Genomic DNA, 18,185 nt, shown 5'->3' on the forward strand with positions numbered 1-18,185 from the left:
GCCGGTTCAAACCGATTGGAAGAGAAAACCACCCATGTAATTGCAAATATCCACCGTTTAGATCTCTATATTAATTCAGCTAATTGCATAATTATTGCAATTGAGATTATAAGGTCGACCTACCCAGCGGTTAATTCTTAATTGACCCTACTAGATCGAATTAGCAGAATTGCAGCAAGATAATCTGGATTGTGTATTTAAAATGCTAATTTGATCATGTTCCTTTTTTTAATGCTTCCATTTTACTTTTTTTACTTTATTCACTTTCGGTGAATAAATAGTATGCAGCGGTCTCTATATCGATCGGACATATAGAAAGTAGACGTTTCAGAGTTTGATTCCAGGCTAGGCAAATAAATATCTAGCTCGAGAACGACACATATATATCGCATGTTTTGATTTGGGACTCTATAAAACATTAGAATGATCTATTAACTTCCATAGTTAATAGTATCAGGCGTTACTTTGCGGAAATCCATGCTACTAAGTTAAGATTAAAACTACTTCGCGAGAATCCGCTACAAATATGTATGATGGTATATATTTTAAACCATGCAGTATGTACCACCCTCCCTCCCTTAAAGGATGCATGCAGATGCAAAAATTAAAAATATAACTTAGCGATTAATCGCTAAGTTAACCGTCGTAGAGTCAACTTACCCTGATGATGCTCCGTTTTGGAGGGAAACACGTGTTGGTGGTGGCATGTACGAGTATGATGGTGTATATTTTTATTTTTTGCATCTGCATGCATCATTTGAGGGAGGGAGGGTGGTACATACTGCATGGTTTAAAATATATACCATCATACATATTTGTAGCGGATTGTTGCGAAGTAGTTTTAATCTTAACTTTATTAACTTCCACCTCTCACAAGTAGTTAGGTTAAAACCCAGGGATATCTTATTTGTCCGAAAATTAATAATCAAGCTTTAACTGTAAAGGGACACATGAGAAAACTACATTTCTAAAATTTCAAAAAAATTCTTTAGTGAGTAATCCGCACTTGATCAGGGTAATGATAACACAGATTATATTTTCACATGCTAGGTGGGTTGCACCGTGTAACGTTAACAAATCCTAACCAGCCGACATATCTACGGTAAAGTAATTGCTTGAAATTAGTAACTGCCAATTTACGGTAAATTAATTATAGTGGGTTGAACCATTTTGTTTACTGTTATTATGACGTTATAACTAACACTTAATGTTAACCAATCGATGTTAGTCGGTTTAAGTTATTGTTTTTGTCAATTTTTGTATCTGTCAACGTGGACTAAAAGTCGTGGTGGTCCAACCAAATAATTAGTTATAATTAATTATTATTATTATGACATATTATGATGACTATTCTGGGTTAAATGACAACTTACTTGGTGTAGGTAACACACATTTGTTACGTTCCATTGCTATTATCAAAGTTATTATAGTAAACATTAACGAAAACTTTAAACGGGCCTACAGTGCAACCCACCTGAAGGAATGAGTGCCCAGTAAAATAATTAATTGCCGACCCCTGTTTATAAGGCGGTTAACACTACACGGTGTTATAAACAATTGGTTACAGCCACGTGTTAATTAGTGTAACTAATTTGTATGGAATTTCAAAGTCACGGTCACAAGTTATTGTGGTATTGTACGAATATATTGAAAGGAGTTTCCCTACCTTACCTTTCATGTGTAAATAGGTACAAATGAACATCATAAAATACATATAGAAGTAAATTGTGAAAATGTCAACAGTATGGTTCAATGGACAATGCGAAAAATCTGCCGTTTTTACCTTTCGGTGCGGAACCCTTAAAAGTATTCAAAAGCCTGTTTTGGGAAATTGATCTGTGACGCATATACTCATGCACGCGGTTCTCAGTCAATAATGCATCTGTGGCTGCCCTCAGGTAGGACTCTAATCTAATTTGGGGTTCATTACAGATGTCCATGGGCGGCAGTAGCCACTTACCATCTCTGGACTATATGCTTGTTTGACTAAAATATTATAAAAAAGGTGTTGCTGTGGTTCCGTTTACTTCTGGTTCTCTACATCTGTATTTCACCAGTGTGGTAGAACTCTTTGTGGTTCGACTCCGGCGGCACCACCGTCACACATATTTCTGCGTAATAACCGCGGTGTTAAACGATGCTGTGTTCTGGTGTTATACTTTTCCGAGTCCTCAGGGGTAGCGCCGCATCTATGGCCGACCTCAGGTAAAAATATAATCCTATCTGAGGTTGATTACAGTCGTCCATCCGCGCCAGTAGCCACTTACCTACGGGTGGACTGGGTGATCATCTGCTACTCCTCCCATTATAATAAAAAAATACAATTTTCGATACCTCAATATAAATGAGGTGTCGCTGTGGTCGTTCCATTTACTTCTGGTGTTACATCTGTATGTCATCAGTCTCACCATACGATGCCTTACCGCAGTAACGCGATATGACCTTCACAGTGATCACCACTGTATCGGGGAATTTCGCTCCACTGGTTTCCTACTATTGTCTTTGTCATAACTACTATGTGTTACTACTGACCTATAGACACTACCATAAAATACCTTATAGGTACATACGGTGTTTTTTGTTATATTATAATATGTATACTTCTGTAAGCGTTTCGGTAAATAGATCAGTAGGACTACCATGAGTTTACAAAAGTATTACTCGCTAGCGACTGCGTAAAATAAATGTATGAAAAATTGTACAGCGCCTCTGGTGGTTACTCGTAGAACTAAAATCCGTAGTGACGTAACTCGATACGTAAAAAACCTATCGAAATCAAATCGCTAGCGAATGTCATTATGATCTATTGCCATACAAATTCGGTCCCATGAGTCATTAATTTGACAGACGTTGTCAAGAAATACCGTAACGATAGTAGTTATGTTATTCACTAGCAAAATGACAACAGTTTTCTATTTACAATTACTATAGTGGCGTTTCTATGCCAACTCATGGTAGTGCTACAGATAATATTTTTAGCGTAGGTATACATTACATTGGTACATCACCGTGCGTAGCTTACGCACGGTGATGTAACACATTATTTTATAGTATGGGATAAAATTCCAAAAAGCGAATCTGGGATTCGAACTCCGAATTCTAATGTGTGACAAAATTTATATCATTGGGTTATGGTTGTTGTCAACCCATTGTTGCATTATTGGTCACGGGCTTGGTAAACTAATGTGCGAATTGGTAAACTTCAGACAACATTGACAATTTCTATTTTTTTTAAAGAACGCTTAGAAATTTAGTTTTTTTCACGATGTTTTCCTTCACCGTTATGGCAAATAGGTAACGATTGATTCCTTGATTGATCGATTGATTTGATGATTGATTGATTGATATTACTTAAATAATTTTGAAAAATAAGAGATGCGTGCCTGAGCCTCGATCCTCGGACCTCCCGACTGAGAAGCACAATTTCTTGCCATCAAGCTATTACTGCTATACTATCAATAATACTTAATTAAATATAAATGAAACATGTTATGACTTTACGATATGATACGGTCATAAAATATATTATTAGCCACGATTCATAAAAATAAGATTAAATAGGCATACAAGAACACATTGTAGTTAAGTAGATACTTTAAATTATATCATATGTTGTGGTTACAGATAAAATATTTACATTTTGTCGTGCGCAATAAAATAAATAAGATTTTGCTTGTGGTTTAAATGACTTATTTAGTCCAGTTTACATTCTTACGAGTACTAGTAAGCTATTGTATGACATGACAAGCATCTTAGAAGATCTGAATTATATGAATTCCTATTTTCCACATCATTATTGTTATTACGACATCCTTCAAGCCAGAACAGAGAGCGCTTAACAATTCTTATAATAGTAATTATTTATAACAAAAACAAAAAAATCAACCGCTTAAAAATAATTACCTGAAAACGGGTGAAATGTAGCCTATGTAATTTTCACTGTTTAGACGAATCTAACGATATATCATATGTTAAAATCCGTCAAGCCGTTTAAGCTGTATTGTATGCCAAGAAATAAGGCATCCTTACATACATTCATTCATACATACACTCTAAAAACATTACCGTCCACAATCAGGTAATAAGGCAGAAATATCATCTACATCCCTTTCCCTTCTGTGATCTCCCTATATTTGCGTTAAAGCCACGCAAAAGTCGATTAAGCCGTGTAGTCCATACAAATACGTTTAAGATACCAATAGTAATAGATAAGCCAGAGATTCACTCTATCTCGAGATAATCACGATTTATCGCAAATGTAGCACAATTGTAAAAACATGTCATATCACGCGAATATCTACACGTCTGTTACACGTGTTAAACATGTTACAATTGAGTTGTACAATCGGGTGAACTGCAAAACGACTAGTGCCTTTAGTATGTTTACAGTTTACAATTCAGTTGACAATACAATACAATCGAGTTGACACCTCGATTGATCGAGTTATCGTCGATCTTGATTCACCATCGAAACGTACAAATTCAACACCAATAATGAAATTAGTTTTCAAATAAGAAACATCAAATCTGTATTTCATACTACTAAATCGACTATTTGCGCTTCGATAGGGCGTCGATGGTAGAACGGTCTAAAACGCATATTACCAATTTTTTATTCCTAAACGATTCGCATGAGACGCTGGTTGTAGGCGTAGGGTAATTATACTGAGGATTGTCTCTATCAAACGTAAAAAACCTCAAATTAACGTCACTGCTATCGGCGGACTGTGATTAGCGTTTACGCTGAGATTGCATTGAACGCAAAGCTAGTGTAATTGATCAAGCGACCTAAACGTTGCTTAAACACAAGTCGACCAATATTTTTTACTAACTGACCCGGCAAACTTTGTATCGCCTCAAAAATTATTTATCAAGTATATTTCATATAAAAATATATACTATGTTACTCGTGGATAATGTAGCTTTCCAATGGTGAAAGAATTTTTAAAATCGGTCCAGTAGTTTTTGAGCCTATTCATTACAATCAAACGAACAAACAAAGTTTTCCTCTTTATAATATTAGTATAGATAAGGTTCAAGTAACATGCAGACCATCGTTTTTTTTTTTTATAATATAAGAGTAGCAGACGAGCATGCAGTCATTTAGTCTTGATTCAGCGTATATTTCTAGAATACCAAGACGGTTTGCAAAGTGATATTTTTATACAAGGGCGAAACCTTCAAAAGGTACCCGACGACGGGGGCGCAACGCCGGGCTATGTGGGTTTTTTACCGTACTAAAACCCCACCGGTGGCCGTCCTCAACGCTTGTTGGAGAACTCCGGGATCTCCGATGGAATACAACCGGAGTCCTCCAAGCGCGATGCCCTTCCGCGATCGGGCTCTGCCCTGAGGGAGTACTATTCGCTCCTCCCACACCATCTGGTGTTTACGACGGGATGCGACCACACATACCACCGTCCTTTCCAGGGCCGCTTGCTGGACGGATCGAGCTCCCACTCTTCCGCCCGCAACCCCGGAAGCCCCCTTTTAGTCGCCTATTACGATAGGCAGCGGATACCGTAGCCCTATTCTAGTCCCGGGACTACAGGGACATTGCAAAGTGACCTATTATAAAACTGGGCTGCAACGTAACTATATTGCAACATCCGTCTGTACAAATTGGAACAGACTGATAAACTGTCGATAGTGATTAAGTAACATCTTAAAAATAACTTAAATTAATAAAATATTAATCTTATTTTATTGTTCATCATATTGCCATCCGCTCCGTATATGCAAAATGGTTTATTTTTATAATTAAAAAAGTTCTATGTTTAGTCTTTTTTATGTATAGATAGATTTTTTTTCGTTATTTACATATAGATAATTATTATGTCTTTTAGAAAATTTACATGAAAAATATAAGTTACTGTTTTACTTCGCACAATAAATATGTTCTATCTGTAATCTGTATCATGGGTATACCTAAAAATAATGGCTCTCCATTTTTGGGCGTTTGCCATATTGTTTTAAGATAAAAATTACTAAACTAATCATGCATTGTCATCTAAGCCAAAAGGGTGTGAAAATTATCTCTTGGGGTTATCTGATTTAAAACTCAGGTACAAGATTTGACCCTCACATACATACGAACAAACAAGACAAGTCAAATAAAAGCGTGTTAAAAGCAAACTGTAAATAAGTAATTTCTTTCGTCACGTCATTTTACGTACAAAATAATGTTTAAGTATGTCTTGTTATCTTTATTATTAAAACAAATATAATAACTCCATATTCACGACATTCTTGTGTACTTAATCCTCGATTACTTCGTCACAATCCTCATACGGTGTTAGAGCAAATAAAATTTACATATCGCATGCCTTGACACCCACCATCTTTAATCATTGTTACACAGCCACAGGTACAGTGATAGCCTAGTGGTTAAGAAACTCGTCCTCTCGATCGAGGGGTCCGAGGTTCAAATCCCAGGCACGCACCTCTGATTTTTCAAAGTTATGTGCGTATTAGAAATTAATTATCACTTGCTAAACGGTAAAGGAAAACATCGTGAGGAAACCTGCATACCTGAGAGATTTATAAAAAAACAAAAATCTCAAAGGTATGTGAAGTCTACCAATACGCACTTGGCCAGCGCGGTAGACTATGGCCTAATCCTTCTCATTATGACAGGAGACCCGTGCCCAGCAGTGGGACGTTAATGGTTTGATGATGACACTGTTTATATTCTATAAGAGCTATGCCATGCGGTTTCGACCGCATTTTTTTATACTATGGAGTAGCAGACAAACAAGCAGTCCACTTGATGATAGGTGGCTACTACCGCCCATGAACATCTGTACTCCAGATAGGAATAGATATTCGTACCGGTCGGCCACTGATGCGCCGATGCCATGAGGACTGGCTGATGAGCTGGATCGCCTCGGAAAAGTATGTCTCCTTTACCACACCCTTCAAAGCAGAACACAACAGCGCTTAACACTGCTGTTTAAATGACAAATATTGAGGAGATAGCTGAGTTTTTCATGATTTGCGCGGCACCTTTATTTTTTTTCTAAAACAAAATAAACCTAAACTCCTTATACCATTAGCTAATTGTTAGTGAAAGTCTTGTTAAAATAGGTAAAGCCGTTTCGGAGATTAGCCGGAACAAACATACAGACAGACAAGAAAATTAATCATTGTTCAATATGTACCGGCGTATGTATATTGTATATACGTTATATGCATTCAGCTGTTATTTTGACATTACAAACAGACACTTCAATTGTATTTTCTTGTAAGATGACTTAAGGGCGCTCTTTCACTAGAAACATTAGTCGTTATATTACAAGCGAACGCTCGGACTAGCGAGGAAGTATATTAACGTAATGCTTAAAAATCATGTGTGTACTTATGTACGCACGTAAGAAGTTGCATGTATGTTGGGGTGTGAGCGAGATAAAATGTATCAATAGGACCAACTGTTTTCTGTATTTGCGTTTCACTCACACTTTGTTGCACATATCGATATGTAATTTATCAGCACATATATAAATCGTATTTTAATGAAATTGAAACATGTGTGTTAATGTAGACACTAGTAACATGTGGATAAATACTATGAATATGAAAACAGTGAACATTTGAGTTTTTAACGTCCTTGGGCGGTAATAAAAAAAAATAAAAATTATCATACATAGGATTTTGCGACGTGTTATTTCGCTCTATCTTCACACTCTCTGTACTAAATCACTGAAACATGATTTTACAGCGAGAGTGGAAAGCTGTCGTAACACACACATCACACATATCGTGGACAACTCATTTGACTCATGTATAGCACTCAACCACTGTTTTGATAGTCATAACTCACAAATAAAGAAAATGAACCGTGTATAGCCCGCGCCAAACTGCTAGTCCGCTCTAAAGTTGTCGCGAGAAGGTGTATCATAGAATTTGCTATGGCGACGCGAGTAATTTCTATATTTAGAGCGGACTAGCAGTTTTACGCGGACTAAGCCTGTATATCAAGATAAATTATTAATTTCTAACTCCACGTATTAAAATTATTTTTCTAAACAAAATATCCCTAAATGCGCTTTTTCGTTGAAATTTTCTTCACTTTGTTCACGTTGTTCCTCATTAAGTTTCACCGTTGAGGGACACAGATTATTTTACTCGTAGTTATATTTTAGAAGAGCGAGAGTGTAGAGCTGTCATAACACGCATCACACACATGCGTCGTGGTCAACTCATTTGACTCATTTATAGCACTCAGCCACTGTTTCGATAATAATTGATTTGACGCGCACTGCTCCTGAACTTTGGTCATGGCCGATTCGGATGCGATTAAATTACAATTTCCTTGAATCTAGGTTTTTATGTGCAGTGATTTGAGCAAAACGACGCGGTCATCATACCGGTTTGACACGGCGGATCCCAGGTTTGATCCCTCCGCTCAGGTAGGTTAATTTATTAAAAGACTGTTGCTGCGTGAACATATCGTCCCGTAAAACAATAATACAAACCAATAAAAACAATACGAAATTATTTTTTACCTTACCCTAAGTCGGCCAATAGCACCCTCGCTTCCTACCTTTAAATTCGCTTCGCTTTATAACTTTAAATTATTAATTCAGATTTATGTGCAAGATATTAACGAGGTAAGTTAAATAGAATAATGGGACAATATCTGCCTAGCAGTGGCAAAAAAAAATGGGTCAATGATAACACAATCGATGAAATTGGGTGGAAAATAATCAGGTGCATTAACCTCGATAACACGTGAGTGATAATGAAGATCACGGTAGATTGTGATCACGATTTCGTCGGATCACGCGACACTTGCGAGGTATCAAGTAACGCTGTCTGTGTTTGCCGAATAACAACCGTGTAAAGAATTGCTGTTTGTAAGGTAAAGTTAGTAAGTACGAGACAAGGCGTAGTCCTCAAGGGCAACAATGCATCTTGAAGGGTCGCGAAGAGACTGCAGCGCAGCTAAGAAGCTATCACGCGTGCGGGCATAAGCCCACAGACACGCGTGATAGGAAAAGCACGAGGCGTAGTCCTCAAATTCAACAACGCATCTTTCGATTTGAAGGGTCGTGACGAGACTGCAGCTTAGCAGAAAATTCACTCATATGGACCCACATGTAAAGACCGGCGTGATAGGAAAAAGGACCGTAAAAGTGCTTTTCCTGTCGCGCACATTTACGCTCGCACGCGCGTCTCACATGCATACATGAATACACGCTGGAATCTCTTCGCGATTCGTTTGTGTATTAAACAATAGGATGTATGTCATGTAAGTGACACGTTTACGGGTGGAACGCGCGTGCCTGCATATCCGTATATATGCGTGACAGGAAAATGTTCTTAAGCTTTTGTCTTTTAGATTGGGAACTTGCGTGTAGAAAAATTAATCACAATATGTCATTGTACTATAGGTCACCTAGAGTTCATATCATCGAGTTCTTAATTACCTTTATTGAAGGAGTGATGGAGCATTGTCACCATGCTGCTCCAATAGTCAGTCATGTGAGAGAGTATGTAGAGTAGGCCGAGTGTTTCCTTGAATCTGGCAATTTGCACTTCATACGTATTGTTCAGCAAAATGGCGATATTTTGTTTAACACTTGTTACATCTGGCGTAACGTTTAACTTGGTTCAATAAAGATTGGAAATCAAAATGGCGGCTTTTCTATTTATTTCGCGCGATCTCTATTAAGCGATAAAGGTGTTAGGCTTGTGAAATTTGGCTTCTCAATCTGAAGGCCTGAGGTTTGAATCCCCGGTACGCACCTCACCAAACATATCACCAGAAAATTTAAAAGCTTAAAAAGTTTTTAAAAAAACTATAAAGTGAACAAAAACATATAAAAAAGTACCTAAGTAGTCATTTTGAACCAAAATCTTTAAAAAACCAAGTTAAGAATACAATTCTTCATGTGATAAGCTCTCATCAAGTTATATGATAGGTATTATAGATATAAAATGAAAGTATAAGAACCCTACATGTTTTCTTCATTATCATCATCTCGTATTAGGTATTTAGCGTACTCCATACTGTCTACAATACTTCATACTCATAAAGTTGATATTAAAGATTACTTTCATAAAATAAATGTAGCATTAAATTTGATATCATTAGTATTTAATTTAAAGAAAACTATATTATAGCATTTATAACGGGGTATAAGGGTTGCCAAGTATATGAATTTCGGGGGATCAAATAGTTATACATTTATCTTGTTTCTTTTGGTGAATGTAGTATAATGTACCTAAATGGAAAATCGTATAGGTAGACATAGGTAAATAATAAAGAAATAAAATTCAAAAGCATAGACCTGTTTTCAACAAAAGACATCGTAGACAAACGATATGTAAACATTTATTTTCCGTATTCTATCACATACTCTATCAAATATAGCCTATTTTACTCGTGGATAATGTAGCTTTCGAATGATAAAAGAATTTTTAAAATCGGCCCAGTAGTTTTTGAGCTTATTAATTACAACCAAACAAACAAACAAAGTTTTCCTCTTTATAATATTATAGTGTAGATAATATTGGTACGAATAATAATTGGCCAATTGGGGCGTCCGCCACATTGGATTCAAAATGACGATACTAAACTAATCATGAATTGTCTTTCAAATTCCAACCCAACGTGTAAGCAAAATTTTAAATGACATGCAGATGATTCCAGGTTCGATGCCCGGCCAGCTAAAAATCTAAATAATTACCGTTTAAAAACTAAAAACCACGCTAAAATCGTTAATCCTGATTCCTGACGATCCCGATGAGGACAATGGGATAAAATTATAAAAATCGTGTATTGTCATCGAGTTCAAAGATTCCGTTACATACATACATAGATACAACCCAAGCTAATAAAAGCGTGTTAATTATGAATTTAGATTTCTGTTTAGATTTAGGGTCTGGGTGTCTATTTGCTCGTCTCTATGTGTCAATGATATCACACAAGCAATCTTAGTTGGGCTGTGTGTAAGGCGTAAAAAAATGTCCTGCTTTTCTATTTAACCCTTGCGCTTGGTAACCCTACATTGCATTAAACGATCGTATTATTGAAGCGATTACATCGAGAGATTGAACCGTTATCATTGCTTTATTCAGGCAAATCATTTTATATGGTAAATAGGCGATTCATGGTTGAAATAAGCTCTTTATTTTCAATCTCAAATTAACTGGCTTGTTTACGAGTGATAGTATCGATATTTATGTATTGGTATATCTGTTAACATGTTGCTAACATGAATTGAATGTAACTGTTTGGGTATTTTCGATATTTACAACTCAACTATGACATTTGTTGCATTCTATAGGGTTATTTTTTTAAATGTCCGTGAATGATGAAATCAAAAATTATAATATGTAATATAAAATGCTGAAAGGAGTAACGACTTACGAGGTCGATTTTAATAAAACACAAAACAGCATCATTAGATTTAAAGATACGTTTCCCTTGCTGCGAATTAATCGAGTTAATTTTGAAAAAAATAACATCGCTTTTAAGGATCAAATTCTGGAAAGTATAAATAGATTTCATACTAGCCAAAAACATAAGGAAACATAAAATTATATATCTACAGGGTGATTTTTTAAAGTGCAACTTGATATCCAAAACTATAAGAATAATTCGTCAAGAACGAGTCGAACTCGCACATGGGGGCTTCCGTACCACCAAATGTTCATTATTTTTATTCATTTTATTATTTTCAACAATACTTAGTTATATGACACAAAACTAGATGGCGTTGGAGTGATGATGAATGATACGTAAACAACGTATAATAAAATTAAAACCACTATGCATCCTCTGTAAAAAAATCATGTCTCTATCTATTACGGTTCCGGAGATATAACCCTGTGACAGACGGACAGACAGCGAAGTCTTAGTAATAGGGTTCCGTTTTTACCCTTTGGGTACGGAACCCTAAAAACGGTGAATGGGTTTGCGGCTAGGAAAATACAAATGAATGATGCAGTTTTTTTACAAAAGTCAGCCCCGTTACTCTTTTAAGCATTTAAACTATTTCCTATAGTTTCTTGTAAAATACAATCTGTATGTATAGTAAATGTTTTCGGCATGCTTTAGAGTTGGCGGCAACTTTTTATGAGCTTTGACTAAAAAGTCACTCTATTGGACATTCGGCGGACATTTTAACTCGAGTGCAGTGACCCCTGAATCTATTTTCTTACAATATAATATTACTTCGTCCCCAAGTCGTATTGTAAGACGTTATTTCATATTTCCTGCGATTATAATCGGGCTATTGTTTACGTTGAATACTGGTGCTGTTAAAAATAGTACGGTTTACGTGATTATCTCTCTATTTAATGAATTTGTAAGCTTAGATATCAGACGGATAATTTTTTGTGACTTTTATAAGCAATCACTTATAAAAAGCTACTTCTATAAGCGATGAGTTATAGGGAAATAATTACTTGTTATTAGCAAAAGGTTATATTTTAAAGGTGTTACAACCCTGGTTCGACTTCGGCAGCACTACTGACACCCCTATTTCTGCCCCCTGTTTCTAATAACAGCAGTTTTAAGCGCTGCTGTTTTAGTTTGACCGGTGTGGTAAAAGAGAAATACTTTTCAGAGGCGTTCCAGCTTAGTCCTCAGGGGTAACGCCGCAACTGTGGCCGACCTCAGTAAATAATCTAATTTTATCCGGGGTTGATTACAGATGTCCATGGGCTTCAGTAGCCACTTACCATCATGTGGTCCATACTCGTCTGCTTTCCCTATATTATAAAAGAAAGGATAAAAGATGTATGCCTAAAAGTATAAACATTCATATTGTAATCGTGTTTTATCGTATTATTGTTTTTTTCTTGAATTTAGCACTCAAGAAACATTTGTCACTAAGATAATGCATATAATTATGTAAACTAATTCAACATAGAGCAACAAAGGGCTAAGAATTCTTTACGAATAAAGTTTAAACGAAAACGCAAGGTGTAGAATCGAGCAGGTAAATTCAATCGTCCTTGATATTATTGTAATGTATGTGGCAACACGAATTAATTAAACCTTATACATTGTCAACACACGCATACAGCGTGATGTTATTTGAACATTTTATGTTTAAATGTTTTGTTTGTGAGTAGAGTAGATTAAACAGGATGTTCTAAAGAGATTTTGTGTTTTTTTCTTTGAATTTACTTAGTTTATAATGTTTGTTAATTTAATTATGTTCGGTTGTGAATTTAAATAAAAATAAAGGTTTATTGGCACACCTGTTTGCTACATTACAAAGATTGCGCGTCAATGTAAATAATTCTTATTTGTAAAAATAACGCCTTTTGGGTTATAAAGAAATGATGGATGTATTTAAAGAAAAGGCAAGACCTAATAGGAAATGTTTGCATTCTTTAGAAACTATAGAAATGTTATCCCTACGTAAAACATAAAAGGGAACATAATGTTTAGGTATATCATACGCGTAATATATACAATATATGATCAACCTGTATATTTCTTAAAACCTCTTGTAATAAAACGACGTAACAAAGTTTGAACAAAGAATCGACCGATACTTTTGACGGATTTCAAGACAGCTGTTTAGTTAAACAGGTCACATAACATATAAATACTTTTAGGGTTCCTTCGATATTTTTATGTCGTATTTTGTATTAAAGATAATACTCAGGATGTTTTTATGTTATGTAAACTTAGCGAGTAAAAAAATAGAAAGAGAGAGTCAATAAAATCGTTGTTTTTTAGGCTACAGTTGAGTTGCAATTTGAATACAGTTTTACGCAGTTGATGTCGGGCTTTGGTTCATTTATATCTGAGTGTGTATGTATTGTGCCGTTGCACACAAAAGTAATCTCCTTTACAATATGTATTGAGTATTGACGTTTCTGGGGTCATAAAAAATTAAGTCAAGTCGAGCAATTACAACAGCGTCCCAAACTTGGGCTAAACCTGTTAAATATGAAAAAAAATACCTTTGTTGTTGTTATTGAATAATTGATATTGATGTTGATAAGATATAAACGGGACTGAATTGCGTTTTTATAACGCAAAAATAAATATTTGGTAAAAATTTGCTAGAAACTGCGATCAAATTGATACGTAAGAATTTCTTACTAATTGGTACTTGCAGTCCTTGCACAAACTTGGTTGGTTTTTATTTTCACAAGTTATAACGATTTTGAAATTATAATTCACCAAATTCAAATTACATCAACCATCTGGATAGCTAAAGTTATAAAATATTGTTTATAAATTAGTAAACTTAGCCAATTTATTAATAGAATTTTGGCCTTAAACACTTTAATCCAAGGTTTACGAGATCATTGACCTCGAACTTGAGATCTTACGATATTCACCACAAAAGAGTTATAAATAACTCTAAGCTAACTTTAATTATAATTTTAAAAAGATTTTGGCGATCCTGCTACAACGGCTCCATGCAGTTTCAATTTTAGAATACAAACTGCAGAGTTCGTTAGAGTATGGAACAAAGAAAGAACTAGAGAAAATGTATAGTAAAAAAAAAGAAAGAGAGGGAGAGATATAAAGAAAGAGACAGGTAGAAAGAAAGTAGTGGTCATGATGATTTGCAAAGGTTATCTAACGCTAGTTTTTATCTGGTGATCGATTGATGTATGATGATCAATAAAGATTTGAGTTTTTTTTTATTTATCATACTAAAAAGAATTTCTTAACCGTTTTGTGCCTGTTTATTCAACGCATCTGTGAGTGTTCTCAGGTAGAATTTCTATTTGGCATAGCCTCCTAGTGATGACCTACGGAACCGAGACGTGAACACAGTAGGGCCAGTCATACCTAAGAGACCATACGTGTTAAGCCCGCTCCACATTCTCGCGAGAATCTCGGGAGAACGCGAGAAAATCACGTGAAACGGGAATGTGGAGCCTATACGAAACGGGTTATTCTCGCGTTCTTGCGAGATTCTCGTGAGAATGTGGAGTGGGCTTTACACGTATTCACTTATTGTGATGCACGTATTACACGCATTTATCATGCGCATATCGATTAAAAATCACGTCATTTTTCGCGGTAGTTTCTAGCCACGTGGAGTCTAGATGAATACATTATTTTAATGGTTTAGCATAATAAAATTACTTCTACACTTATTCTATACTCTATGTCTTGTGTGCCATAGACACAAAAATGTGAGCTAAAACCTGTGCGTAACCAGTGTCAAATTTTTTTATTGAAAAGGGGGATAATATTTTATTATTTTTTATGGTTTTTCTATTTGAACCCATTTTGAAAATTAGCTTTTGAAGTTATACATCTTTAGCGTTATAAGGGAAAACGTTTTGATGAAACAATGTTTGTAACGGAAGTTGTTACGGTACAAGGTTACATTTATAGGTATGACACAATGATGATATTGTACTATAGCAAAACAATTGAATAATAAAAAAATAAGAACACAAGTATAGTCCGCGCCAAAAGTTCGACTATATCAGTTTTACGCGGACTGTACAAACAAGCTTTTCATTTTTTTAAAGATGATTCAAGAATTTCATTCATACAACGGATGTTATACCTCCACTTGACATATCGGATAATATGGATGCACTAGGCAAATTCTATGGCATATCAGTAGTAGAGTACCGTTGATGGTGCAATTTTATTAGACATTGATGAGTGCATTCCTTGATAAGTCGAGCTGATGGTGTGTTTAGGGTTATTAGATCTGTCAAGAGGAGTTGTCATACGGATAATGTTGATTTCGCTTGTAGGTAAAGTTATTTGATGCCTAAAAATGAGGAGAAATCTATTATTATAAGCAATATTTAATAAGTAGAGGAAATGTGGCGCGTCGGTTGGGTTTAAAGTTAGCTTTTAAAAATCTACTTAAAATAGGCAAAAATTAGGTTAAAATTTTATAACATTTTTTTCAGAATATTGCAACATTTGTGAACGAATGACCGTTCTTTATGAGCCAAAAACGCCATCTAGTGACAGCTTTGTAAACGTTTAAAACATTGAAATTTATGGAATAAATTTGAATTTAGAATAAGAGTAATGACTAATTACCTACTCGACATAACAAAAAGGCGTCAGTATCGTTAAATTTTCATTGAAAGATGCGATCACAGACATTACATTCAGCAAGTACGTAAGCATAATATAAATAATATTATAAATCGATATCTGAAAGGTCTTAATTATTAGAATAGGCTGACCGTCCGCTGGCTACTATTGTGTGGGCGATAGTTACGTGGGCTACGATCTTGCAACTTGAGCTACTGAGCAGTTGCTTAATCTGCTGCTGCTCGGGGTACCAATTTATTGTTTGAGCTACCGAGCGCCACATGTTTATTTTAATTCGAATTATTTATCAACATCGATTGGGTAATCGTCGGTTAATATGCATAAGGTACTAAGTAGTCTCTGACCAACTATTGATTATTGAGTTGAGATTATTGAGAAATCGTTAAAGCTACCGGTTGCTCAAGCGATATATTAAACTATAGGCGATACTCCTTAATCTAAGAAATTTAACAAATCCTTATTTTAATATTTTAACAAATATTTTGCGGCCTTAAATAAAATATTTAAAATTTTGCCAAATACACATTTAAATGCGCATATTTTAAATTAGGTAATTATATTGTATTTTTAAGAGATTTCAACATAAAATGCGTTCTTTTCTTCATTACCTGGATACTTATTTTTATGAACTAGCGGTTACAGACATTTAAGTTATTTTCATTAAAAAAGTACTTAACTCTTTTCTTCTACTAATATTTTTATAATTTTTACCTACTTTTAGACACATTTTTACATCCTTTTTGCCTAATTTTATTTATTGAAGTATTTTTTCTTGAAACAATTATCCTCTTATTTGGATGTAATTCATTACAATAATCCTATTTACGATCTAACATTGACCCAGAGACAATAATGTAATTTTCTTAGAAATCATAATTGAAAAGAAAGATAATATTTTCGAAGAAGACTTATGAACTCGGTCTGATGGCTGTCGGGTACCTTACACTCAGTGACACAGTTAGTCGGCACGTCGGGAATGTTCAAGCGAATCTCGCTCATATGTGAAAGTCTTATAGCGAAAAATGGCACACACGATTTACATATGGAGTAGCCACCATGTTGGCGTGTGTACATTGCAATCCAATTAATGACATCGAAGCATTCGGCCGCTATTTTAATAAACATACTCTTATATTTACTAAACATTCCTTACAGATTAAGTGAAAAGCTTGTAATTGATACATATTGTGTACTTACGTGTTAGTAAATCACGATCCCATTCACAGCACTAGTAACCTCGAAAGTTTCTAAACACGTGGTATAGAACACAGATAATAAAATAAGAAATTGGAGGAAAGTAAAGCTTGCACGATTTATAAATCGAATTTCGAACAGCCGGCCGGCATGGGACCACTTCGCGTGTGACTTGCGAGTTCGAGCACACTCATTGGCTGAGTGAACGACGCGCGATTCGAACATTTCGAACTCGCTACCGTGAAACGTCATATTTATCGCGCCACGCGCGTACGCCGCTATCCATGACGATACGATTCATGATACGGGGTACATTGCTGTTTCTGGTAGGATAGCAAGATCAAGATTTCGTTTGCGAGCTTCAGTGGTTATTGTTTTATATTTGTTATTGTTATTCGCTTAAATTCGATGCGCTTGGCAAGAGAATGCACCACATGTCGCATTTGTTGCGTTTAGAGATAAGCTTCGGGTGATGGATTTAAATGTGCTACATGGATGGACTATTAATAAGTCAATGTAAGCTTTATTTTATCGATCGTAAGTACCTGTCAAGTTATTTTCTAACGACTCTGTTGGAGAGCGGTTGCTAATATTGGTAAGTGTCAGTGAGCGGTAAAACCCGTGAACCCCACTGGTATTAGTGGATCGATACTGCATAATGATACGTTTTTGCTTGTTTTAGGTACAACGGGCGAATCCCATCGGCGGTCGTGGTACTTACTTAACAACAAGTTTTACACAAGATTACTTTATTTAAATATTTTAGAAATATCGTTTTTTACAATAATGCTCGTTGATAAAATTTTAAAAGACACATAGAAGTATTTAGGAATCTAGTAGTTTATTTAGCAAAATAAAATAATCATGATAGGCTGCAATACGCTGATAATTGTTCCTGCCGCCGTGGACATCCGTTTTCAACCCCAGATAAGATTATATTAACTATACGGTAAGTACCTACTATCCGTGGTCA

General features: G+C 35.4%; 1 protein-coding gene across 1 annotated transcript in view; it reads right to left on the reverse strand.

Annotated features, from left to right (window-relative positions):
- The window catches only part of LOC140748996 (organic cation transporter protein), a 36,106-nt gene extending 18,679 nt beyond the window's left edge, over window positions 1-17,427 (reverse strand). The window contains exon 1 of the mRNA XM_073081994.1: window positions 17,216-17,427. The gene's annotated coding sequence lies outside the window, so the exon portion shown is untranslated. The remainder of the gene's footprint in view (window positions 1-17,215) is intronic.
- Between the last annotated feature and the right edge of the window lie 758 nt (window positions 17,428-18,185).

Source organism: Epargyreus clarus, unplaced genomic scaffold (genome assembly GCF_041222505.1).
Source record: "Epargyreus clarus isolate Ecla_fem2 unplaced genomic scaffold, WU_Ecla_fem_2.2 ptg000017l, whole genome shotgun sequence".
Classification (NCBI taxonomy): domain Eukaryota; kingdom Metazoa; phylum Arthropoda; class Insecta; order Lepidoptera; family Hesperiidae; genus Epargyreus; species Epargyreus clarus.